This window comes from Oncorhynchus mykiss, chromosome 12, assembly GCF_013265735.2.
Source record: "Oncorhynchus mykiss isolate Arlee chromosome 12, USDA_OmykA_1.1, whole genome shotgun sequence".
NCBI classification, from domain to species: Eukaryota; Metazoa; Chordata; class Actinopteri; order Salmoniformes; family Salmonidae; genus Oncorhynchus; species Oncorhynchus mykiss.
The window spans coordinates 42,780,378-42,804,854 of record NC_048576.1 but is presented as its reverse complement, the minus strand read 5'-3'; the positions used below and the strand labels follow the sequence as shown (position 1 = coordinate 42,804,854).

Below are 24,477 nucleotides of genomic sequence, written 5' to 3'. Positions count from 1 at the left end.
ATTCAAGCGTTTTTCTTTATTTGTACTATTATCTATATTGTAGAATAATAGTGAACACATCAAAACTATGATATAACACATATGGAATCATGTACTAACCAAAAAAGTGTTAAACAAATCAAAATATATTTTATATTTGAGATTCTTCAAAGTAGCCACCTTTTGCCTTGACAGCTTTGCACACTCTTGGCATTCTCTTAACCAGCTTCACCTGGAATGTTTTTCCAACAGTCTTGGAGTTCACACAAATGCTAATCACTTGTTGGCTACTTTTTCTTCACTCTGCAGTCCAACTCATCCCAAACCATCTCAATTGGGTTGAGTTCAGGTGATCGTGGAGGCTAGGTCATCTGATGCAGCACTCCACTGTTAGACCAGACAAGGCCTGGACCAACAATTGAATAAAACAAGATTATGTTTTGGGATCTGATGGGGTACAGCAGTTGAACTAAGCTCATGCGGTATTCATAAGTAACATGCTTCAAGAATCAATGAGTATGTATAATTTAGAAATAGATATACCAGTCGCAGATTGTCATTTTCAGTGAGTTATAACCTATATTTTAACTATACTTGCACATGTGTCCATTGATTGGTGGTAAATGTTTGCTCATAAATTCATTTTATTCCCACTTAACACCAAATTACATACATGAGGCTTAATTAGAAGTGATTCATGCATTCTATGGAAAGAAAACATATGCTTAGCATTTTACAAACGAATTCTGTCACAATTACCATGGTACATTGCCTTAAATGTCAGCACCTGTGCAAAATTCCTATTTACACTGGGAACCTAAGCCAAGTCCGATTTGTATGTCCTTCGTATTCTCCGGTTGCCAGGCCCTGTGGAAAAGCCCAGTCTAACCATGTATTTGAAAAAGAGAGTAGCCTAACAAACAAACAACGTGATTTAAATTCAGGACAGATTATTTGATCATAACCTCCGTGCCTAACCTTCAATGAACTTCAGTGGAGGAATATCATAACGCTCATAATTCCATTTCCACTTCCACTGCATACTAAACAGGGACAAAGGAGAGCAAGAAAGGGAAGGATGGGAATACAGCTACAGTGGTGTATCTGACAGTATTCGCAGACAGATATCAAAACTATTGGGGAACTGTACTTCTGTACAAACTTGCAATGCAAATCTAAGGCTAAAGGTTCATGTATGGGATTGAAGTGTTACCTAAGGAAAAGCTAAATAAAAAATGTCAGCAGTATAACAAAAGTTATATCTATTGACTAAAGGCCAACAACCTTTGCTCTGTCCAGAAATACAGCCTTATAGGATTGTTTTAGTGCAGTGACTCTTCGCTCATTTTGCAATCTCTCATCATATCATATTTGTTCTGAAAAATTGGTTATGCATTTATTTATCTGACAGGATACATAACCGACTATGGATTCCCATTATGATCTGTAGATTGTAGACCATCAGCAATTCCCACAAGATTCATTAGTCAACTGCCACTCTGTTGGCATGCAGTTACTAAGTCGTCTTTGTTGTAATCAATCTTCAAGTTTATTTCATGACGTTAAAGAAGTTCGCCTAGATGGGCAGAGACAACAGTACCATCCTCCCGTTTCTCTTAAACTAGTTACTACTACCCTTGCTGTAAAAGTTTGTTCCATGTTGCAGTTAATGAAACTGGCAGTAAGTGTTTATTGAATTGAATATGAACAGAGCAGAGATCTCCAACATTGGTCCTGGTGAGCTACTGACTATACAGGCCTTCAGTCAGAACCACGATTAGTTTAATCAGAATACAACATTTCCTCTTCTTGTTATTGAAATACTAATGTATAGCCACTCAAGTCGTTCAATTTTTTGACTGAGAGACGTCACATTTATTGTTAATCTAAATAACGTCACAATTCATTTTCAAATCAGCTACATCACTACGTGACCACTTTAAACATGAAATTAAATGTTGAGTTTGCGCATACCCAAAGCGATCAGCTATACTGTAGATCTGAGAAAACAACCAAAAAATTGCTTTGACTCTTGGAATAATATCTCGTACGAACGACTTGGTTGTTTGAACAACATCATTGATTGTTTTGTCTAATTAGGCCTAATTTGTTATGCAGCAACAGTGACCGTTGCTGCAGCCATTAATTCAATGATTATATCCATTGATATGATTATTAATTAAAAGCTATTTGATAGGTCTTCTTTTGAATGCATGTAAGTAAGCCAAGAAGATCTCAGTTTTATCAATTTCACTTCAGATTCTGATGTTTATCCACATTTCTCCAAATGGACAATTTTCAAGTTGATCCAAATGTCACATTCCGAAGTGTTTTTGACACCATGGGTTGCTCCCCCTGCTCAGCATCATCCTTCCGAGGGTCGTAGGGTTACTCTTCCTGCTCAGCATAGTCCTCCCGGGGGTCGCGTGTTCGATCCCAGTGGTAGTGATACCCTATCCCAAACCTTAACTCTTAACTAAGGCATTCGGAATTAATAAAGGATGACGCTGAGCAGGGGGGAGAAGTAACCCAGGGTGTCAAAAACATTTTCACATTTTACATTTGGAGCAACATCGAAATTTGACGTTTTACTCCTACATATTAATTGGGGAATGGACCCTACAAGGAGTCGAAGGCATTCCACAGGGAAGCTGGCCCATGTTGACTCCAATGCTTCCCACAGTTGTGTCATGTTGGCTGGATGTCCTTTGGGTGGTGGACCTTTCTTGATACACGCAGGAAACTGTTGAGCATGAAAACCCCAGCAGCGTTGCAGTTCTTGACACAAACTGGTGCGCCTGGCACCTACTACCATACCCCGTTCAAAGGCACTAAAGTCTTTTGTCTTGCACATTCACCTTCTGAATGGCACACATAAACAATCCATGTCTCAAGGCTTAAAAATATCCCATTCATCTACAATGATTGAAGAGGATTTAACAAGTGACATCAATAAGGGATCATAGATGGATTCACCTAGATTCACCTGGAAAGACCAGGTATTCTTAATGTTTTGTATACTCAGTGCAAACTGCTCTTCCTTCAAAAAACAAGGCATGAAATTACGATCAATTATTTATTGGGTATTCATTTATTCAAGAGCAAGTTCAGCAGTGTTGGATGTGTACACATTCTCACTGCATCTTACTGTAATATCACAATTAATGAGAGCGAATATATGGTAGCTGTCAGAGCCGCTTGTAACCCCGTGTCAAGGCTTTTGCTTTGCAGTACAATGGTGGGTGTCAACAGCTGACAGCAAAAACTGTCAGTTTCACTGTGCTCTCTGTGTTCACCCCATTCAATCAACATTCCAAGAGAGGATTACATGGGTGTTTAACAGAGTAAAACATGGAAATGTGAAGAGTGTACAGAATGTTTGAAACACAATGAATGACCCAAGGTTGGAAGTATTATATGTGCATTTAACATTAACATTTTTTACAAATCAGATCTTGTGACTCCAGTATAGTTCAAATAGTACATTGCCTACACAAATTGTGTTTCTGATAAACTACAGTAAGAAGGCAAAATAAGGATTCTGCAGCAATACAGACAAAAGTCCTCTTTAAGAATTAGAAACACAGCAAGTGAGTACATTTTTTTCACAGGACATTCTCTAAAGAAGCATCTAATTAACCATGAGTGCTAATGTGCAGCAGTAGTGTAGTCAAGGGGATTGGAACCAATGACAACTTCAAGATTAAACAGCTCTCAATGATCTCAGACACTCTGACGTCGCTTGGCAATGACTGCATTCACAATCAAAAGGGTCATTCCATTTGATTTCAATCACTTTTTGACCGCAGATCTTTTAATTTGAACAACACTTTCTATACATATTTCCCAACGGTAGAAGTGGTCAGAAAGTGACTTTTTTTAAACCTAATTCCCCAAACATTCCGGAGATAGAGGTGCTTAAAGTTCTCCCATTTTGCATACCCCATGATACCATGAGACATCCACGTGTCAGGCCCTGACCTGAGTATTCTTTGTTTTCTTTATATATTTTGGTTAGGTCAGGGTGTGACATGGGTGATGTATGTGTTTTTGTACTGTCTAGGAGTTTTGTAGGTTTATGGGGTTGTTTACCATCTAGGTGTTTATGTATGTCTGTGGTTGCCTAGATTGGTTCTCAATTAGAGGCAGCTGTTTATCGTTGTCTCTGATTGGGAACCATATTTAGGCAGCCATCTTTTTGGGGTATTTCGTGGGTTATTGTCTATGTGATGTTGCATGTTTGCACTCAGTGTTTATAGCGGTCACGGTCGTGTTGATATTCTGTTTTGTTTGTTTGGTGTACTTTGTGTTATTTTCGTCTTACATTAAAAGAATGGATTCACATCACGCTGCTCTTTGGTCTCCTCACTACGACGTTCGTGACACCACGCCTTCATCATCCGCAAAGATTAACGTTTGAGTTTGATATAATTTAAAAGTTTACAAAAAAGTTTGTAAAACTATACAGAACTAAAATACAAACACAACATGCAACATTCAATGATTTTAATGAGTTAGTTCATATAAGGAAATGTATATAAGTTTTATAAATGATATACATTTATATAATTTAATATAAGGAAATCAGTCAATTGAAATACATTCTTTAGACCATAATCTATGGATTTCACATGACAGGGCAGGGGGGCAGCCATGGGTGAGCTTGGGAGGGCACAGGGCCACCCACTTGGGAGGAAGGCCCACCCACAGGGGAGTCAGGCCCAGCCAATCAGAATGAGTTTTTCCCCACAAAAGGGCTTTATTATTATTATTATTATTACTTTATTTATAAATTCTCTGGCAACAGCTTTGGTGGACATTCCTGCAGTCAGCATGCCAATTCAACTTGAAACATCTCTGTCATTGTGTTGTGTGGCAAAAATGCACATTTTAGAGTGGCCTTTTATTGTCCCCAGCACAAGGTGCACCTGTGTAATGGTCATGCTGTTTAATCAGCTTCTTGATATGCCACACGTGTCAGGTGGATGGATTATCTTGGTAATGGAGAAATGCTCGCTAACAGGAAAATATATATTTTTTGAAAGAAATAAGCTTTTTGTGCATATGGAAAATGTCTGGGCTCTTTAATTTCAGCTCATGAAACCAACACTTTACATGTGTTAATATATATGTTTTTTTAATAAAAATTGTAATTTTAGAACCTTTAATGTCAATTATCTTAAAACGTGTAAACTCCGATTTATTTTTCATTTTCACATATGTTGTAGCTCAGACCCTAATTTGCATGATCTGGGGTGTTTGTGTAGTGCCTGCTATCGTGTGAGACACAGCATGGTCTTGAATACAGGGTGGTTGTCATTTCAATCATAGAGATTCATAGAATGGACCTATCCCTTCAGATCTCTGCAATTTAGTTGGTTCACCACTTACATTATAATTTAATTGAAATTGTAACTTCCAATTACTACCACAAAGATGGCCATAGGTCCACCCACGTTGAATGTCAACTTAAATGGGAATGTCTATTCTATTATCTATATTTACTATATGATTGCAACACGTTTCCTACGGAAGGCTGACATAATAAAAAATATTCCCATTCAAGTCAAAATTCTCCGATGTGTGGACCTCCAACCATCTTTGTGGTACCATTTAAAAGTTGAAATGTCAATTTTATTCCCATTTTAGTAAATTTATCAGCTCCAAAATGACACCAACCCTGTATTCCAACGCATGTTGTGTCTCAACCGATGGCGGGCACAACATAAAATATCAGTTTACGCGTCTTAGATAATTGATGTTAAACAGCTAAACAGTTAAACACATAACATCGGATAGGTTTCAATAGTTATCAGTCATGACATAACATGTTATAAAACCGGTTATAACGACTATTAACCTCTTGAACCTCTGGGGGCAGAATTTCATTTTTGGATGAAAAACGTTCCTGTTTTAAACAAGATATTTTGTCACGCAAAAGATGCTCGACTATGCATATAATTGACAGCTTTGGAAAGAAAACACTCTGACGTTTCCAAAACTGCAAAGATATTGTCTGTGAGTGCCACAGAACTAATGCTACAGGCGAAACCAAGATGAATTTCATACAGGAAGTGAGCCAGATTTTGAATGCGCTGTGTTGCTGTGTTCCAATGTCTCCTTATATGGCTGTGAATGCGCAAGGAATGAGCCTACACTTTCTGTCGTTTCCCCAAGGTTTTTGCAGCATTGTGACGTATTTGTAGGCATATCATTGGAAAATTGACCATAAGAGACTACATTTACCAGGTGTCCGCTCGGTGTCCTCCGTCGAAACTATTGCGTAATCTCCAGGTGCGTGCATTTTTCCATTTTGAACAGAGGAGAAACCAAACTGCCACGAGTGATTTATCATCGAATAGATATGTGAAAAACACCTTGAGGATTGATTCTAAACAACGTTTGCCATGTTTCTGTCGATATTATGGAATTAATTTTGATTTTGATTTTGATTTTAATTTTTCTTAGCCAAACGTGATGAACAAAACGGAGCGATTTCTCCTACACAAATAATATTTTTGGAAAAACTGAACATTTGCTTTCTAACTGAGAGTCTCCTCATTGAAAGCATCCGAAGTTCTTCAAAGGTAAATGATTTTATTTGAATGCTTTTCTTGTTTTTGTGAAAATGTTGCCTGCTGAATGCTAGGCTTAATGCTATGCTAGCTATCAATACTCTTACACAAATGCTTGTGTAGCTATGGTTGAAAAGCATTTTTTGAAAATCTGAGATGACAGTGTTGTTAACAAAAGGCTAAGCTTGTGAGCCAATATATTTATTTCATTTCATTTGCGATTTTCATGAATAGTTAACGTTGCGTTATGCTAATGAGCTTGAGGCTATAATTACTCTCCCGGATACGGGATTGCTCGTCGCAACAGGTTAAAAATGACTGTTCATCCTGTTGTCATATGCTCCAATGTCAACTGTTAAACAACCTCTTGGAACTACCCATCCCGGATCCGAGAGAATTGTCATCAACTGACACTAATTACGCACAAATCACTCTGAGAGCCACCAGCTGACCACTGACGCAATGTTGTCGCTCACGCTAATTTTTCAAAATAAAAGCCTGAAACTATGCCTTGTGACACTAGACACATTAGGGAAGCCATAGAAAAAGGAATCTGGTTGATATCCCTTTCACTGCTCAATAGGGACGCATAGGAACGCAGAGGTTTCTAAATAAGAGTCACTTCCTGATTGGATTTTTCTCAGGCTTTAACCTGCAATATCAGTTCTGTTATACTCACAGACAATATTTTTACAGTTTTGGAAACTTTAGAGTGTTTTCTATCCTAAGCTGTCAATTATATGCATATTCTATTATCTGGTCCTGAAAAATAGCCCATTTACTTTGGGAACGTTATTTTTCCAAAAATGAAAATAGTGCCCCCTAGTTTCAATGCTTGCATGAAACTGAAAATATTTGTTGTTTTATGAATAACAACTGCTTTCATATAGCCTGCATGACAACTTATGTCACATGTTAGTACATGCAGTCTACATACAGTCTACATACAGATGTTATAACAGGGTGTTATGTAGTTTACTAACCTCTGTGTCACATTAATACATTGAATGAAATGATGGGTGTCATAACCATGTCATATGCCCTCAGAGTGTGTATTGACACCTTAAGTAAAATTACATTAATGAATGTGTTTATACCACAGGATGAGTTGTGAGAATCACGTAACTTTACCATTCAAATTCTCTTTTTTTTAAGGACACATTATAATACCAGCAACTTGACAAGAAAACACAGTAACACTATTTTAAGGTACACATATTAGCCACTACTTAGTAGTGTGTATATAAGTAGCTAATAAGGTGTTTATTCTGTTATTAGTCATGTATTAGGCCTTAATTAACTATTTTCTTATAAAAACATTATACTGTAAGTCATATTACTGGTCAATCATTAATAACTTAATTGTTAGCCACATAAAATACATAGTCATTGTTAATTCATTCAAGTTACACAAGAAACAGACTCTTAGTAAGCTGTCTCAATATGGGACTAATAAGGACATAGTACCTTAAAATGTGTTCCTTATTCTGAAGTGTGACCAAATTTTGACTTGCATAAAAAATGTCCAGCAATGTGGTCATTGGACAGAAAGGGGCACACCTTCCCACATATTTTTCATACAGCCAACATTCAAGTCAAAGTTTGATGTAAACATGACTAAACTTCCTTAAACCTCCATATACTGTTTATGAATGCTGACTGTATGGCGTATATTATGTAACATGAAATGTAAAGGGATACACCTCCCCACACTCAGGAGCAAAAGCATATAATGCTTGCATGAAACTGAAAATGTTTGTCGTTTTATGAAATAAGATTTTTTTTCATATATATGCCATATAGCCAACAATCAAGTACACATTTGACATAAACAATTAGCATCTAAACTTCCATAGTGTGTCTTCAAATCAGAATAACCATAATATTATTAATAATCGTGGCAAGTATATCTATGGACGTTTCATGGATAATTGTTGACGTCAGCTTGGCAGGGTCGTGTTTCGGAGGACGCATGGCTCTCAACCTTCTCTTCTCCCGAGTCTGTAGGGGAGTTGCAGCGATGAGACAAGACTGTAACTGTAACTACTAAAAATAATAACCATAATAATAATGCTCTTTCTGTAGACTTCCAGTCATTGCTCTAATGCTAGTTATTAATGTTGACATCCTTCATATTGGACACCAGGGGTTGGAAGCGGTTCAGGGAACAGAACCAAAGACCGAAAAAGAACACAAAACCTGGAACGAAAGTGATCCATACTGATCCGGAAAACAGAACCATTATTTTAAAAGCATGGGAACCGGTTAATAACGTTATTTTACATTCCAGGCAAAAAAATGCAACAAAGCGCTCATGTAAAGCCCTCACTCTGTCACTCAGAAACGTATTCCAGTGTCTGCCTGCAAGCTGAAAATCTTTGCCAGTGTGTGTGCCATACTGTAGGTTACTGTACTGACATTACAACTGTGATTCAGAAGATCGAGAGAGAGATTTTTAATTAGCTAGAGAAGAATGGATAACATTTTTCAATGCCCGTTAATGATACTATAGGCTTAGTTATCAGGTTTCTCTAGCTCAAAGGACATTCAATGTTCCTCCATAGAACCTGCTCCTCCTAGGAATAATTCTGTGGAGCTAATTTAGAAAATGCACATCATAACAAGATGCCCAGCGCTTTAAGCATTCTCCTCAACCCTCTCTTGTTCTCTCCCCAACCGCATCTTTTGCGCCTTTGGTTACACTTGTCTTTCCATCACGCATGTAAACAACTAGCTTGCCTACTCTATCGTAATATAATGAGCTAAATGTAAAAAAACAGGTGAAAAGGAACAACAAACCTTTTCTGGTTCTGGTTACTTTTTCTGGTTGGAACAGGTTCAGGACTTTATTTTGCTGGTCAGAACAGTGGAATGGAACAAAACAAACGTGTGGTTGTGTTCAGAATGAAACAATAATTTCACTTTCCAACCTCTGCTGGACACAGAGACATACAAATAATATCATCTGACTCTGGGGGAGTAAATAAAGGGCTTCATTGCCAAAATCTCCAACTATCCCTTTAAAGAGTGCATTGTCAACATTGTGCGATCAGATTGAATCCCAAACTCGAATGTGTTGGCTATATGACATGTAAATGAATCCATTTCTTATCTAATGAAACTACACAAATCCTCAGTTCCAGGCAAACAATATATGCTGTTGCTCACACCAATCTCGACAAACCATTTATGTATGGACCTCGCTTTGTGCATGAGGGTATTATCATGCTGAAACAGGAAAGCGCAGAAACAGAAAAGTTACTGAAGGCACTGGATCGTCTAGAATGTCATTGTATGCTGTAGCGTCAAGATTTCCCTTCACTGGAACTAAAAACCATTATTCCTCTTCCACTAAACTTTACAGTTGGCACTATGGCAGCAATCTCCTGCTATCCGCCAATCCCAGATTTGTACGTCAGACTGCCAGATGGTGAAAGGTGATTCATCACACCAGAGAACGAATTTCCACTACTCCTGAGTTCAATGGCGGCGAGCTTTACACCACTCCAGCTTGGCCATGGAAACACATTCCATGAAGCTCCCTGACGAACAGTTCTTGTGCTGATGTTGCTTCAATAGGTAGTTTTAAACTCGGTAGTGAGTGTTGCAACCGAGGACAATTTTTAAGCACTACCTGCTTCAGCACTCGGCGGTCCCGTTCTGTCAGCTTGTGTGGCCTACCACTTCACGCCTGTGCCGTTTTTGCTCCTAGATGTTTCCACTTCGCAATGAAAGCACTTACAGTTGACCGGGACAGCTCTAGCAGGGCAGACATTTCACAAAATGACTTGTTGGAAAGGTGGCATTGTATTACGGTGCCACGTTGAAAGTCAATGAGCTCTACAGTAAGGGCATTCTAGTGCCAATGTTTGTCTATGGAAATTGTGTGGCTGTATGCTCGATTTTATACATCTGTCAGCAATGGGTATGGCTGAGATAGTCGAATCCAGTCATTTGAAGGGGTGTTCTCATACTTTGTATATACAGTCGTGGCCAAAAGTTTTGAGAATTACACAAATTTTAATTTCCAAAAAGTTTGTTGCTTCAGTGTCTTTAGATATGTTTGTCAGATGTTACTATGGAATACGGAAGTATAATAACAAGCATTTCATAAGTGTCAAAGGCTTTTATTGACAATTACATGAAGTTGATGCAAAGAGTCAATATTTGCAGTGTTGATCATTCTTTTTGCAAGACCTCTGCAATCTGGTTGAAAAACGAGTTTTAATGACTAAGTGTATGTAAACTTCCGACTTCAACTGTATAATGTAACTAGCGCTAGCACACTGCTAGGTAGATAGCTAGCACTAGCAGTTGCCAGCTAGATAGCTAGCTAGCCATCAGTGGGCCAACAAAATGTTGCATTGGCAACATCAACTACCTCATTTTATCTACCTCATTTTATCACAATTGAATTAATAATATAGCTGTCATTGTTACTGAAGCCTGCACATCTTTTTTCACAGCTGTCACAAATCCTGTTGTGCCCCAGCAACGTTGATTTTGTTGTCCATTTTGTTTCAACATTTGCCCATGTTTCTTGGAGATCATTTGAGTAGTAAAGTTTTGTGATACTCTCAACGCATCCTCGTGTGGTATCAGCACATTCAAAACTGCTTTATAACACCTCAAGTCACTTTACTTAAGGTGACTGTGCAAACTATATTAGGGCATTTGACATGGTTATGACGCCCATCATTCCATTCTATGTAACAGTGTGACATAAAGGTAAATTACAAAACGCCATGTTATAACATCTAGTATGTAGACTCCTATGCAGCATGTAATAACATATGACATAAGTTATCATGTAGACTGTGCAATAGTAGTTGTTATTAACAGTTTACAGAGCATATGACAACAGGATGAAAAGTCATTTTTAACACCCAATATAACCGGTTTTATAACATCTCATGCCGTGACTTATAATTATTTTAAACTACTTACAATATATCATGACAAATGTTATGTGTTATATAGATGTTATAAAGGCTTTATGAATGCATGCATAACTACATTAAAGTGTAAATAGTTTATAAAATAGTTTGACAACCCTGTTTGTAAGCTTTTAAAATGGCATCACACTCAACTGTTAATCTTTTCCAATGATGAACACTTGGATGTCTCATGGTGTGGTGGGGTATGCAAAATTAGTCAACCTTGAGCACCTCTATCTTCTGAATGTTGTGGCATTCAGGTCATTTTCTGACCACTTCTACCATGGTCAAATATGGAAAGTTTTGTTCAAATCAAAAGGGGTGCGGTCAAAAAAGTGATTGAATTCCAATGGAACGACACAAAAATATGTTTCCTCCTTTTTATCCCTCCACTTCCTTCAGCTCACACCCACTCGTTTCCAAAAAACTGTCATTTTGGGATTGTTTCGACTGCTGCAGTGAAGACCGTCATGTCTGTAAGCCATCCAGTATTTCTGCCTCGCCATCCTTCCCTAATGATTATAGTATGAGCTCTTACACCATAAATCCATTTAACTGGAGCGGACATCCAGCAGGTTTTTTCTGGGCCTATCAATTTCGTCCGCCATCAAAAATATGGTGGTGCACTCGAGCATACCTTCATGTGTGCCTCGATGATAAGTGTTACTTATGATGTGGCCTCAATTCTTCATTTAGGAATCTGGGATGAGACATATACAGAGTTTACCCACCACCATAGAAGCCCAACCGGACAAACACGGTTGATTAAGCGGCCCACAAAATCATCCGTTCTGGAAGGTCATTGAAAGGCGATAAATACCAGGGAATAACGAGTTGATAAAATGTTGGGGAGTGATGTCTGTGCTTCAAGTGTGTTTGCAGAGACCAGACGGACGGTTTTCTGCAACGAGCAACATTCTCATTAATGACTGTTACTGTGTGGACTGGGCTTTTGCCTTGGCCTCTAATGGTGAGGCCACATTGACATCATACACCCCGGGCTAACGAAGTGTCAGACACTCGAGTGGAGGGACAGTCAATAGAAGAAGTACTAGAATTCCACTCAAGTTTCCTTATTACCATTCAACAGACAGATGCCTTATTTACAGTATATAAAAATCATCCTTAATTCTTCCCTTCATCTAATAATCATATAGGTTATATTAGACACCATACAGTATTTAGTTTGATTAATAGGTTATGCATTAAACAGCAAAACCCAGTAAGTTATGCAGGAGAGAACATTTCACTTCAATTGAGCAATGCACCATGGGATTCCCATCATGGTTTAGTGCGTTGAATGAAATATAATAACATATTCATGTACTTTGTTCCTCTATGGGAGAACTGCATGGAGAGAAATTTATATTGAGAATTAACATTCTGTGAACCAGGATATTTAAATGTACAGTTTTTTGGCATGCCAACTCATTGATTCAACATAATTAAATAGCCTAAATGGTCACCCTTAAGCATTAGCCAATTCAGTATGTGATCTTGAGTTGCCAGCTACTATAATAGAAGCAATTGTTTTAAAAAAAGTACATCATACTTTGCATTTACAAGCAAATACTATTCAAATTGGTTGTGTGCTGCAATCACCTAAATCTTTAGATGACCTAAATAGAACCCCAATGGCAATAGAACTCTAAAAACAACGCTGAAGTGTAAATAGACCTGTCAAACTGGCCATTTACATTTCATTATGTTACATGGTTTTAGTATCTGATGAAGTCATATTATTCTTCAATGTAGTTTACTCTGGAATTGCACGCTGTAATTCTATTTGACTCTCACTCCAACACTATCATTCTATCCGGATTGAAACGCAGACTAGTAGTGACAGCGGCATCAATTTGTGTTCATTTGCTTTCTAATAGACAGTATAAACCTATTTTCTCAAAATGTTCAGACCGATTTCTATGTCCTCACATTTTCATTTCCCTTGTGTCACTTTTTTATCAGGTTGCGGAGTGCCATGCAGTTTAAACTTTCCAAACTGATTGACTCCAGCACGCTTCAGTGGGTTAATAGCACTACTGGGAAATCTAAATTGTTGAACATTATTAATGGCCAAATGCAGATCCAATTTGGAGACATCTTGAATAGATAGAACATAAAATACAGAATCAACCTGGCACAGCAGCAGCATAACATGTAAGGGTGCAAGCAAACATATTAGGTTGATAAAAACGGAAAATGCCTTGTACTGTACATGGTGTTGGTAGTATAACTATTTTTTTTATGAGATATTGATTCACAGCATCAACATATGTGAAACCCAATGTAAAAAAACAACACCAGTATCATCATAATGATATGTATCTGAAGGACATGGATACTGACAGCTGGAAATATGGTAACATTAGAAACAGGATGTATTAGAAAGATCTCCATTTGCTACAAGAAAAAAAGAAGACACAGTCAGACAAATAACATCCTCCAGAGCCTCAGATCCTCTTTCACTATACAGCCTTGTACAGCAATTGTTTTCACTCCAGTACAATGACTGTCCCTTAAATTATTAATCATGTCATAACCAGAACACAACTTTGGAGAAAGCTTTAAGCATAAAATGTTGTATACTAGTAGTTAGCTTATTATATATCTGTGGACTACAGCTCTAAGATATGGATAGGTCACCAAATCGCAGCAGAGGACATTTAGTGATTGCAGATCATTGTCAGTAGCCCGGGCTGCTCCCAGGGCCCCAGCCAAGAGATAAATGATAGCCCGGCTCTAGTTGCTAGGTGGATTGATGACCATCATTACATTGGCTACAATGTACGGTAGCAACTTTGTTGGGCGCCCTCAGATAGGAGATACATATAAATGATCTCGCCACTACCTGTTACTAGCTGTCAAATCCTTGCTTCCTCCATTCTTGTTACCTCGTCTCCTCTCAAAAGGCATTGGAGGAAAGGATCCAAGGTCACTCCCTGGGACCTCCTCTTGCAAAAAGCTTTGCGAGGAACAGAGGAAACAAGGACAGAAGAAGGATTTCCCGGCTACATGAGGGAAAGCTTCTGAGCCCCAAAGGATCATGGGACGGGATGACAACATAGTTACAAAAAGTAATGACAAAGCACAATCAGGTTCAATTAAAGAGGAGTTCACTAACGAGAGCCTTCAAATCTGTTGTAAACTAAACATTTAAATTAATGATCTGCTGTCCCGAGCTACTAATTAGCAGCCCTGACATTGTGAGCTTGTTTTGGGCATTAGTTTGAACTGTAATTATTGAACGTACCTGGGATCCTCTCTAAACTCCTCTGTGTTTGGCTTGTCTGAATTGTCGATTTTGGTGGTCATGTGAATATGTTGTGTCATTGTCGACACAATGTGCATTATTAGGCTAACAAGAGTGGGATACTATGTTTAGGCACAGTGCCATAAGCTAAATGAAAGTATTCCAGTTCAGAGTGCTTGACACACGCACACATCCACATTACACACATGCACACACACATATGAACACATGGTAGCCTGGCAGTTAGTGTTGGGCCAGTAATCAAAAGGTCGCTGTTGTCGAATCCGTGAGGTGAATAATCTGTTGATGCAGCCTTGAGCAAGACACCTAACACTAATTTCTACAGGGTTACTGTTGATAATGACAGACTCTGACTCTCACCCCACTCTCTGAGAATGACTCTAGGTGAGTTGTGATATGCAACAACAAAAAAAAAACGTTTCCAAAATTTGACCAATTTAAGCACACTCACATAATAAAGCAAAAGGTGTATGTTGTCGTACCAGAGGGCCTATCTTGTCATAACACTGCTGCACTGAGTGTGTCTCTTGTGGATCAGCAATGAAAGATCTTCTGCCAGGTCTCACCTCACTCCTGCCATTAGTTTCAACACTCATAGTGTTTTGCCACTTGTGAAGTTGGTAATCAACTGCACACAACAATCTGCATTTGTTATTTAGAGAACAATCACTTTGTTTGTTGAATTGATTAATCTGCGTTCATCTGAGTTTAACGTGACTGGTATTCCACTCAAATCTATTCTGTATTGTGGGGACTATCACAACAAAACTATAGTTTTGTGATTCAGAGGGTCACTTAGATTGCAGTATGATATTGACAGCTGATAAATGATTTATTCACTATAACTATATTAAGAGCCTTTCAAGAAAAACTCAGATTTCAAGAAAACTCAAAACCTGGAATTAATGCACATTCAGCAAAGCTATTTTTCAGTGTTCAACCATCTCAGGTCTCAGATTCAATGTTTCTGTTGCTTTACCTACCACTAAGAAATCAGAGCTTTGTTCTTGCCAAAAACAAACTAAAATATTTTCTGGTTAATCCTTATGTCCATTCTAACATACTATCTCAGTGGTTGAGAATGTATACGATATATACAAAAGTATGTGGACACCCTTTAAAATTAGTGGATTCGACTATATCAACCACACCCGTTGCTGACAGGTGTATAAAATCAAGCACACATGCATGCAATCTCCATAGACAAACATTGGCAGTAGAATGGCCTTACTGAAGAGCTCAGTGACAGTTCAACGTGGCACCGTCATAGGATGCCACCTTTCCAACAAGTCAGTTTGTCTGATGTAACATATGAGAACGTTTAGCTTAACATTTTGATAAATTACGTGGCTATTTCTTCACATTATAAGCACAGCAATGCACACTCACATAAGCGCAAATGTTCCATTAGCAGGAAAACAGCATTCTCAAAAGTGTCCACAAATGTGATTATGCATGTAATGCCGTTACTATAAAGGTGCATTTTTATGGTGAAAATGATCTTCCCCAAACATGAAACTCACGCGCTGCATATGTATGCCGGTTAGGCTCTTCCACTGAAGGGAAACCTTAACGCTACAGCATACAATGACGTTATAGACGATTCTGTGCTTCCAACTTTGTGGCAACAGTTTGGGGACAGGCCCTTTCCTGTTCCAGCATGACAATGCCCCTGTGCACAAAGCGACGTCCATGCAGAAATGGTTTGTTGAGATTGGTGTGGAAGAACTTGACTGGTCTGCACAGAGCCCTGTCCTCAACCCCATCAAACACCTTTGGGATGAATTGAAATACAGACTGCGAGCCAGGCCTAATCATCTAACGTTAGTGCCCGACCTTACTAATGCTCTTGTGGAAAGCCTTCTCAGAAAATTGGAGGCTGTTTAAGCAGCAAAGGGGGACCACCTCCCATGAGTTTGGAATGAGATGTTCAACGAGCTGGTGTACACACACTTTTGGTCATGTAGTGTAAAAGACAGATTATTGTCACATCAGTTCTGAATCCCAGTTCGGTTGAGCCTTGTGAGTACTTGCTCTATTAGGACAGTGAATATGCACATGAAAAAAACAACCATTTTAAAAATAGAGAAATAGTAACAGGCATTTATTCCAGGGGTTGATAATAGTATTTTAAAGCTGAAGATGCCTGTCTAAAAGCTGTTTGCACAAGGCCTAATTGGTATGTGTCAGGTGAAATTGATTCTCTCTTCAGACCTTTTAAATATGATCAAAGTATAACATTTTATAGCATTACCCCATAGTTTAGGGAATAGAGATCAGCTCTGTTTTCCATTACCAAACACAAGACAACACTAGACAATGGTGCACTGTTGCAATATTAATAAACTTATATTTTAGTTTAAGAGTGCTCAAACCATGCATTACTATTTAAGGGCAAATGCTTTCACTGGCTTGTGGACTCTGAAAACAGAGTAGAAATATATATATATATATATTTTTTACACTTTGTTTTGTAGGTTTGCTTATACCTTCCTTTGAGTACTATGACAGAAGTAGGATTATTATATCCACTATACTGTATTTTCTTTAATAATAAAATATAAAGTTGAAATTAAACAGAATGTTGTGATTTTATTACAGGTCCCTCTTTCTCCAGGATGAATGATGGAGTGCCCTTTATTTGGAGAGTGAACACATGACACTGAGGATAATGACAGTGCCATTTGTCAAGTCCTGACCAAGACTAGACCAACAGAAAATATTAGATATGTGCTCCACTGGTGGGCTGTCTGTAGGGAATACAGCTGATTGAGGAAATTGAGAAGTGAAGCAAGAAAACCATCAAAACTTCAATACCCTCTTTTCACAGAATTATTGGCTTTTCTTGAAATGTGAAAATGGCACTCTAATCCTAGATCCCTCTAGAGCTGTCAACAACAGAAAAGGGTTGGCATTATCTTGTAAATCTAGGCTAGCTATGAAGCTTTGTGAGGCTTTGTGTCTATTATATCACGTTGGCTCACTATTACCTGTTTGTTAAAGTGCTGGTCAAAGAAGTAAAATAAATGTTTATATAAATTACCGGTCAAAAGTTTGGAAATACCTACTCATTCGAGGGATTTTCTTTATTTGTACTATTTTCTACATTGTAGAATAATACTGAAGACATCAAAACTATGAAATGACACATATGAAATCATATAGTAACCAAAAATGTTTTAATCACAAAATATATTATATTTTATATTTGAGATTCTTCGACGTAGCCACCCTTTCACTTGATTATAACTTTGCACACTCTTGGCATTCTCTCAACCAGATTCATGAGGGAGCCACCTGGAATGCATTTCAATTAACAGGTGTGCCTTGTTAAAAGTTCATTTCTTAATGCGGATGAGCCAATCAGTTGTGTTGTGACAAGGTAGGGGTGGTACACAGAAATAGCCATATTTGATAAAAGACCAAGTCCATATTACGGCAAGAACAGCTCAAATAAGCAAAGAGAAACAACAGTCCATCATTACTTGAAGACATGAAGGTCAGTCAATACGGAAAATGTCAAGAACTTTTAAAGTTTCTTCAAGTGCTGTCGCAAAAACTATCAAGCGCTACGATGAAACTGGCTCTTGTCATGGATCCCTCTGGAACTTTCATTGCGCACACCTGGCCTCTATTCCCACTGATTGTATTTGTATATATGTGCCCTTTGTTCACCATGGGGCTGTCCATTATGTTTAAAATGCCTGTTGGTGCGTGTGAGTACCTGTGCTGTGGGTTTTGGTTTTCATGCCCTTGTGGAGTGCGCAGATGATTACGGGTCTCGTCCCGTGTGTTAATCATCGTGCGCGTGTGTTATTTATTCAAGGTACTCCTCGCTCTTTTGTTTGGGTTTCAACCCTGTGTTTCAACCCTTTATGTTATGTGTTTGTTTGGTCTTCATCCCCGTGACTTTACACGGCACGCCGTAATTTTGGCTGAATAAAGAACCCTATTACGCATTCCTGCGCCTGTCTCCCAAATCTCTTCATACCAGCGTGACAGCTCTCATGAAGATCGCCACAGGAAAGACCCAGAGTTATCTCTGCTGCAGAGGACAAGTTCATTAGAGTTACCAGCCTCAGAAATTGCAGACCAAATGAATGCTTCACAGAGTTCAAGTAACAGACACATCTCAACATCAACTGTTCAGAGGAGACTGCGTGAATCAGGCTGTCACGGATTCCCCTGGTACTACTGCTCATTCTGTGCACCAGCTCCGGAGGTCTACGTCACCGGCCTCTAGGCGCCACTGAACTGATTCATTACGCACACCTGGTTCCCATTCCCCCTGATGAGTAATTGTATATATGTGCCCTCTGTTCACCATTGTTTTGTTGGTTATTGTTCCCATGTTCATTGGTCTTGTGCTGTGGTGTGTTGTTTCAGCTTTCGTGCTGCGTGTATTGTGTACTCGTTATTACGGGTCTCGTCCCGTGTATTGTTGTGCATTTGTTATTACGGGTCTCACCCCGTGTAGTGTATTGCGGGTCTCGACCCATGTATTTATTAGAGAATTAACCTCACTCTTTTGTTTGGGTTACATCCCTGTGTTTTTGTATATGTGTTTGTTTTGGGCTTTGTCCCTGTGCCTTTTCATGGCATGTTGTATTTTTGGGTGGAGTATTAAAACCCCTTATTATGTATTCCTGTGCCTGTCTCTGACCATTTCGACAATGTGACACAGGCTTTCATGATCAGACTGCTGCAAAGAAACCACTACCAAAGGACACCAAGTAGAAGGAGAGACTTGCTTGTGCCAAGATCCATGATCAATAGACATTAGACTGGTGGGAAACTATCCTTTCGTTTGATGAGTCCAAATTTGAGAATTTTGGTTCCAACCGCTGTGTCTTTGTGAGACGCAGAGTAGGTAAATGGATGATCTCCGCATGTGTAGTTCCCACTGTGAAGCATAGAGAAGGAGGTGTGGGGGTGATTTGCTGGTGACACTTTCAGTGATTTATTTACAATTCAAGGCACACTTAATCACATGGCTACCACAGCATTCTGCTGTGATACGCCATCCCATCTGATTTGCGCTTAGTGGGACAACCATTTGTTTTTTACTGGACAATGACTGAAAACACCCCTCCAGGATGTGTAAGGGCTATTTAACCAAGAAGGAGAGTGATAGAGTGTTGCAACAGATGACCTGGCCTCCAAAATCACACCACCTAAAACCAATTGAGATGGTTTGGGATGAGTTGAACCGCAGAGTGAAGGAAAAGCAGCCAACAAGTGCTCAGCATATGTGGGAACTTCTTCAAGACTGTTGGAAAAGCATTCCTCATGAAGCTGGTTGAGAGACTGTCAAGGTTGGCTACTTTGAAGAATTTGTTTAACACTTTTTTGGTTACTACATGATTCTGTATGTGTTATTTCATAGTTCTGAAGTCTTCACTATTATTCTACAATGTAGAAAATAGTAAAAATAAAGAAAAACCATTGACTGAGTAGGTGTCCAAACTTTTGACTGGTACTGCAGGTCAGGATTCAAATCTGCTACTTCACTATGGGCTGAATCCTTAATTAGGATTTGGCTCTATATGCACCCATTAGTTGCTAGCTTAATTATTCACTAGTTGCTAGCGTAGTTACTTATTAGCAGGATTGGGTAGGTCACTTTCTAAATGTAATTTATTACAATTACTAGTTACCTGTTCAAAATTGGAATCAGTAACGTAACTTTTGGATTACCCAAACTCAGTAACGTAATCTGATTACATTCCGTTACTTTAAGATTACTTACCCGTTAAGAGGCATTAGAAGAATACACAAGTGTATGTTACCCATTGAACGACATCAATTGCAGGATAAATCCATGTTAAAGTTTACATAGCTGGCCATATATGGATGTTAAAACAAAAATCTGGGTTAGTTATGTAGGCTACTTCTAACCCATTGCTTTCTACTACATATACTAATATGATTCAATTACATCAATTACAAGTCCAAAAAGGTATGTAGCAACTACAGATTGCCCCTTTAAGTCTATCAAAACTGTGCGAGTTTGAGCATGTGTCCATTAGGCCAATGGATTTTATTTTTTTATCAGCATGAATTAGATTGAGCAATAAAGACCCCACTTTTATTCCATAGGCTAGGATCCGCACTGTGCAGCTGTTACAAGAGCTCATTTTTTCAAAAACAATGATTTATAAGCAGCTTAAACTTCTTGAAATCAAATACATATTTATATTTGTGAACAGCCATCCACAACAACCACAATCCGTAAGGCGCAAATAGCTAAATGTGAGAGCAGCAGTGTGATTCACATCAATGCACTATGTAAATAACAACAATAAGTGATATCCCTGTCACCGTAGACTACAACACTGCTGTCATCCTTACCTCCAAGGGTTTATTCAAGTTGGATAATCTTTAGATGCCGACAGCAGTCACACCATTGGAAGGCATAGCGTGGACTGTAGCCTACAAAAGCCTATTCCTGCTCTTTTCCTACAATCCATCAAACACATTTGGTGTGTCATCACAGTGGTCTCTGACCTGTAGTCAAGACTCACTCAGGTTGAGCAAACATGAACTTGCACCTTTTTCAATGCTGATTTGAATGTCATTGAGAAAACAGAAGTGTCAAAGATGCTGTTTCACAAACATCTTTTCTGAAAGTAAAAGGAATTCTCGAAGTGATCATCTCGTTTTTTAAAAGTATCTGTAATGTTTTTACAATATGTTTGCCGGTGATGTAACGGATGACAGTTACCGTTTTTGTAAGCCCTTAATTTCTGTGCAATTTCCGGCGTGTGTTTAGTGTGAACACTGAGGCTGTGCCCACTTTAATTTACTCTTGTAACAGTGGCCAATCAGGCTACTGTGGCTATTTCATCAGAATGTAGGCCTACAGTACCAATGTGGCCTACATTCAAAAACAATGGAGAAAATGCATCTCATAACATTTTAACATGGAAATAGCGGTTCTATCATTCAGCCTACAGTAGCAGCCAATGTGTGGTGTTCAATGTAGGCCGACATTCCCTGAGACTTTTGAAAAAAACATGCAGCGCTTGACATTAACATGTTTATCCACTTTTCTTCAGACTAAGGGTTGACTGAACATTTTCTTTAGTTTGATGCAAGAAACCACTTTTCAAAATAAAATTCATTATTATTCCTTACCCTTATTATAGAGAATCAGACAAATTATACTATCCTCTGCCTATTGACTACTTAGCTTATTCTAGACTGTCTCAAAATACAACACTGCCCTTTTAAGACATAAAAAAAGCTCTTTACCTGACCCTCTTTTCAAAGATGGCTAGAAATGTACATGTTTTGTAGGAAGCAATCACTCCCACATTGCTGACTACAAATTAGCTATATTTGGACTAATACCTCAATAACTTGCAAAGAATATGAACAAATATGCACAAGCAGCTCTCGCTTTGATCTCAACACAAGCGCATAATAATCGTGACCACTCATGCTGTAAAACAGTCCAGTTCAAAGTGAATGGCACAAGTCCATATATGGCAATGGTCTATTTGCATATAGACCTACTGCAGCTCTGATTGGTTACGGCACACGGGTCTGTGTAGAGTATGGGCCTGAGTTGTGCCTGTCAGTGCAATCGAATCCTACTCTGATGCACTCTGCCTACAACAAAATATCTTGCATAGTTAGTTTTGCATACTAAGTCTTGCATAGTTCATTTTGTTTTGGTATGTTGCATTGAAAGATACTAATATTGCGTTGATTCGATCACAATTCCCACAGTAAAGGGAAATGTTGATAGTGTTATCTAACGGGGAAAACTCTGAACTTCACTCAACTTTCTGATCTCGTGCTTCCCTGGGTGGGCTGATTTTTCTTCTGGGCAGCAGTCCTTGGGGAGCTACGCGCCTGCACACAGGCACAGCTTAGAGGGAACATTGGATACAGCTTTTGTCAAAATGTACTTTTCATAACAGGTTTAGGAGATCTTACACAGCAGGTTAGGATAATTAACATATCAGGTTAGAAGAATTAGGTTAAGGTTAGGAAGAGTGAAAAAATAAATAAACAACTTTTGACGTCACTTTGACAAAAGCTGTATGCCATCTAGACAGACCCCATATACCAGCTATCACATTGGAGAGGTGAAGATTGAGTCAGTATGGAATTGCGAAACAGTATGATAACTGCTACTACTGAAATTAGATACTTAATTGGCGACCACAATGGCATAACAGTTCACAAACCAAAGATGTGGCATTGCTGTCAATATAGCTGCGACGGTAGACATTATCGAGCTGTACTGTATGCCTTTCTACTGCGGGCAACCGCTGCTGCATGTAGCCTTTTGTGTTTGTTATTGCCCCGGGGTCTTGTCTGTGCTTCATTCAGATTGGTGTCGTGCAGCTGCCTGTCCACACCAATGTAGACATACTGTTTGCAGTATCTAATCCTGACTTTGTAATGCCTTTCATCAATAACAGCCTTGTACATTGTGATACACGGCTGGCATTCCAAACAGCGTTCTGTTGGCATTTATTTGCTATTAATTTCTCTTAAAAATGGGTTTAGAACCATTGTTGTGTATGATTCATGATTGTGTGTAATACATCATAGTCCGGGTGTATCATGACTCGATGTTCCCTCACATAGTATATCTGTACATTAACAATAATATGAAAGCACTGACTGACAATCTTTTTAAATGTCACTTTTGGCAGTTACAGTTGATATTGGAACTTTGCAAAATATTGTTTGGCTATTTATAATCATGTCCATTTGCTGTGGTAGTTATTCCTCTATTTGTAATCTAAGACCGTTGCCATTTGGTCTGCTAAACACGTTTTAGGACATGTTGCTATGCAAATGAACACCAATCAGACTTCCAAGGACAAACTACACCATTGTGGCCTGTTACTGGTCTGTTCATTGTAGTTTTTGGCTATGTTCTGAAAAACAAATGACCTTTGTTTGATATGTGTATGCAAAACGAACATTGAAATAATTGCTGTGGTATACTCCCAATGAGTATAATATCTTTATCTCGTGTTGTACATATAGACTACTGTAAATATATTATTTGACATGTAAGCTTTTCTGTCCATGATATTATGTCATAATAATGCCAATAATGATTGAGCAGGTAGATAGAAAAAAAATCCAAGATCTGTAAAACCCAGAGTCCAAGATACTTTATAACTCTAGAATTTTGTTTGCAAAATAGGCCTTCTGGTCCATCTGTGCACATATTTGCAGTTTTAACCACTTCAAAGGTATTCATTATTAATGTTTTTGTTTCCATTCTTTTTTTCAGTATAACTTGGAATTTTGTGTTAAATATTTAGTTATTTAAAGATTCTCATTAGGTGGGGAAATAGGTCCCAGAGAATACAATAGAGCTATGAAGAAATTCAGGCAAGATGCAACTGAATAAATATGCATTAGCACCAAAGCAAGCCATCTGTCTTCTATCACCTGTCTGAGAGAAATATCACTATTAACTTCAGCTGGATTTCTTTCCAGCAGTGAATGCTGTGTGGTTAGAGCAAATTGTAAATAAGTGTAAAGGAATTTTTTAGAATACTGTTTTGACCTTATCATTCTTTCTTTAAGGCGTATTACAGATATTTTGTTAATTATGTGTCTAATTAGTTCAAAGCTGCCAAATGATGATGCGCACAGACAGTTGTCAGATGCCTTTTAGCATTGCAGTTCAATGAATTGACAATAAGCAACATTCCTAATATTTTTTTGTGTGTAATTT

The 24,477-nt window shown here is 38.4% G+C and overlaps 1 protein-coding gene across 2 annotated transcripts in view; it reads right to left on the bottom strand.

The window, feature by feature from the left end:
* The window catches only part of opcml (opioid binding protein/cell adhesion molecule-like), a 409,983-nt gene that overhangs the window by 130,093 nt on the left and 255,413 nt on the right, over positions 1–24,477 (bottom strand). The gene's annotated exons all lie outside the window — the stretch shown is intronic.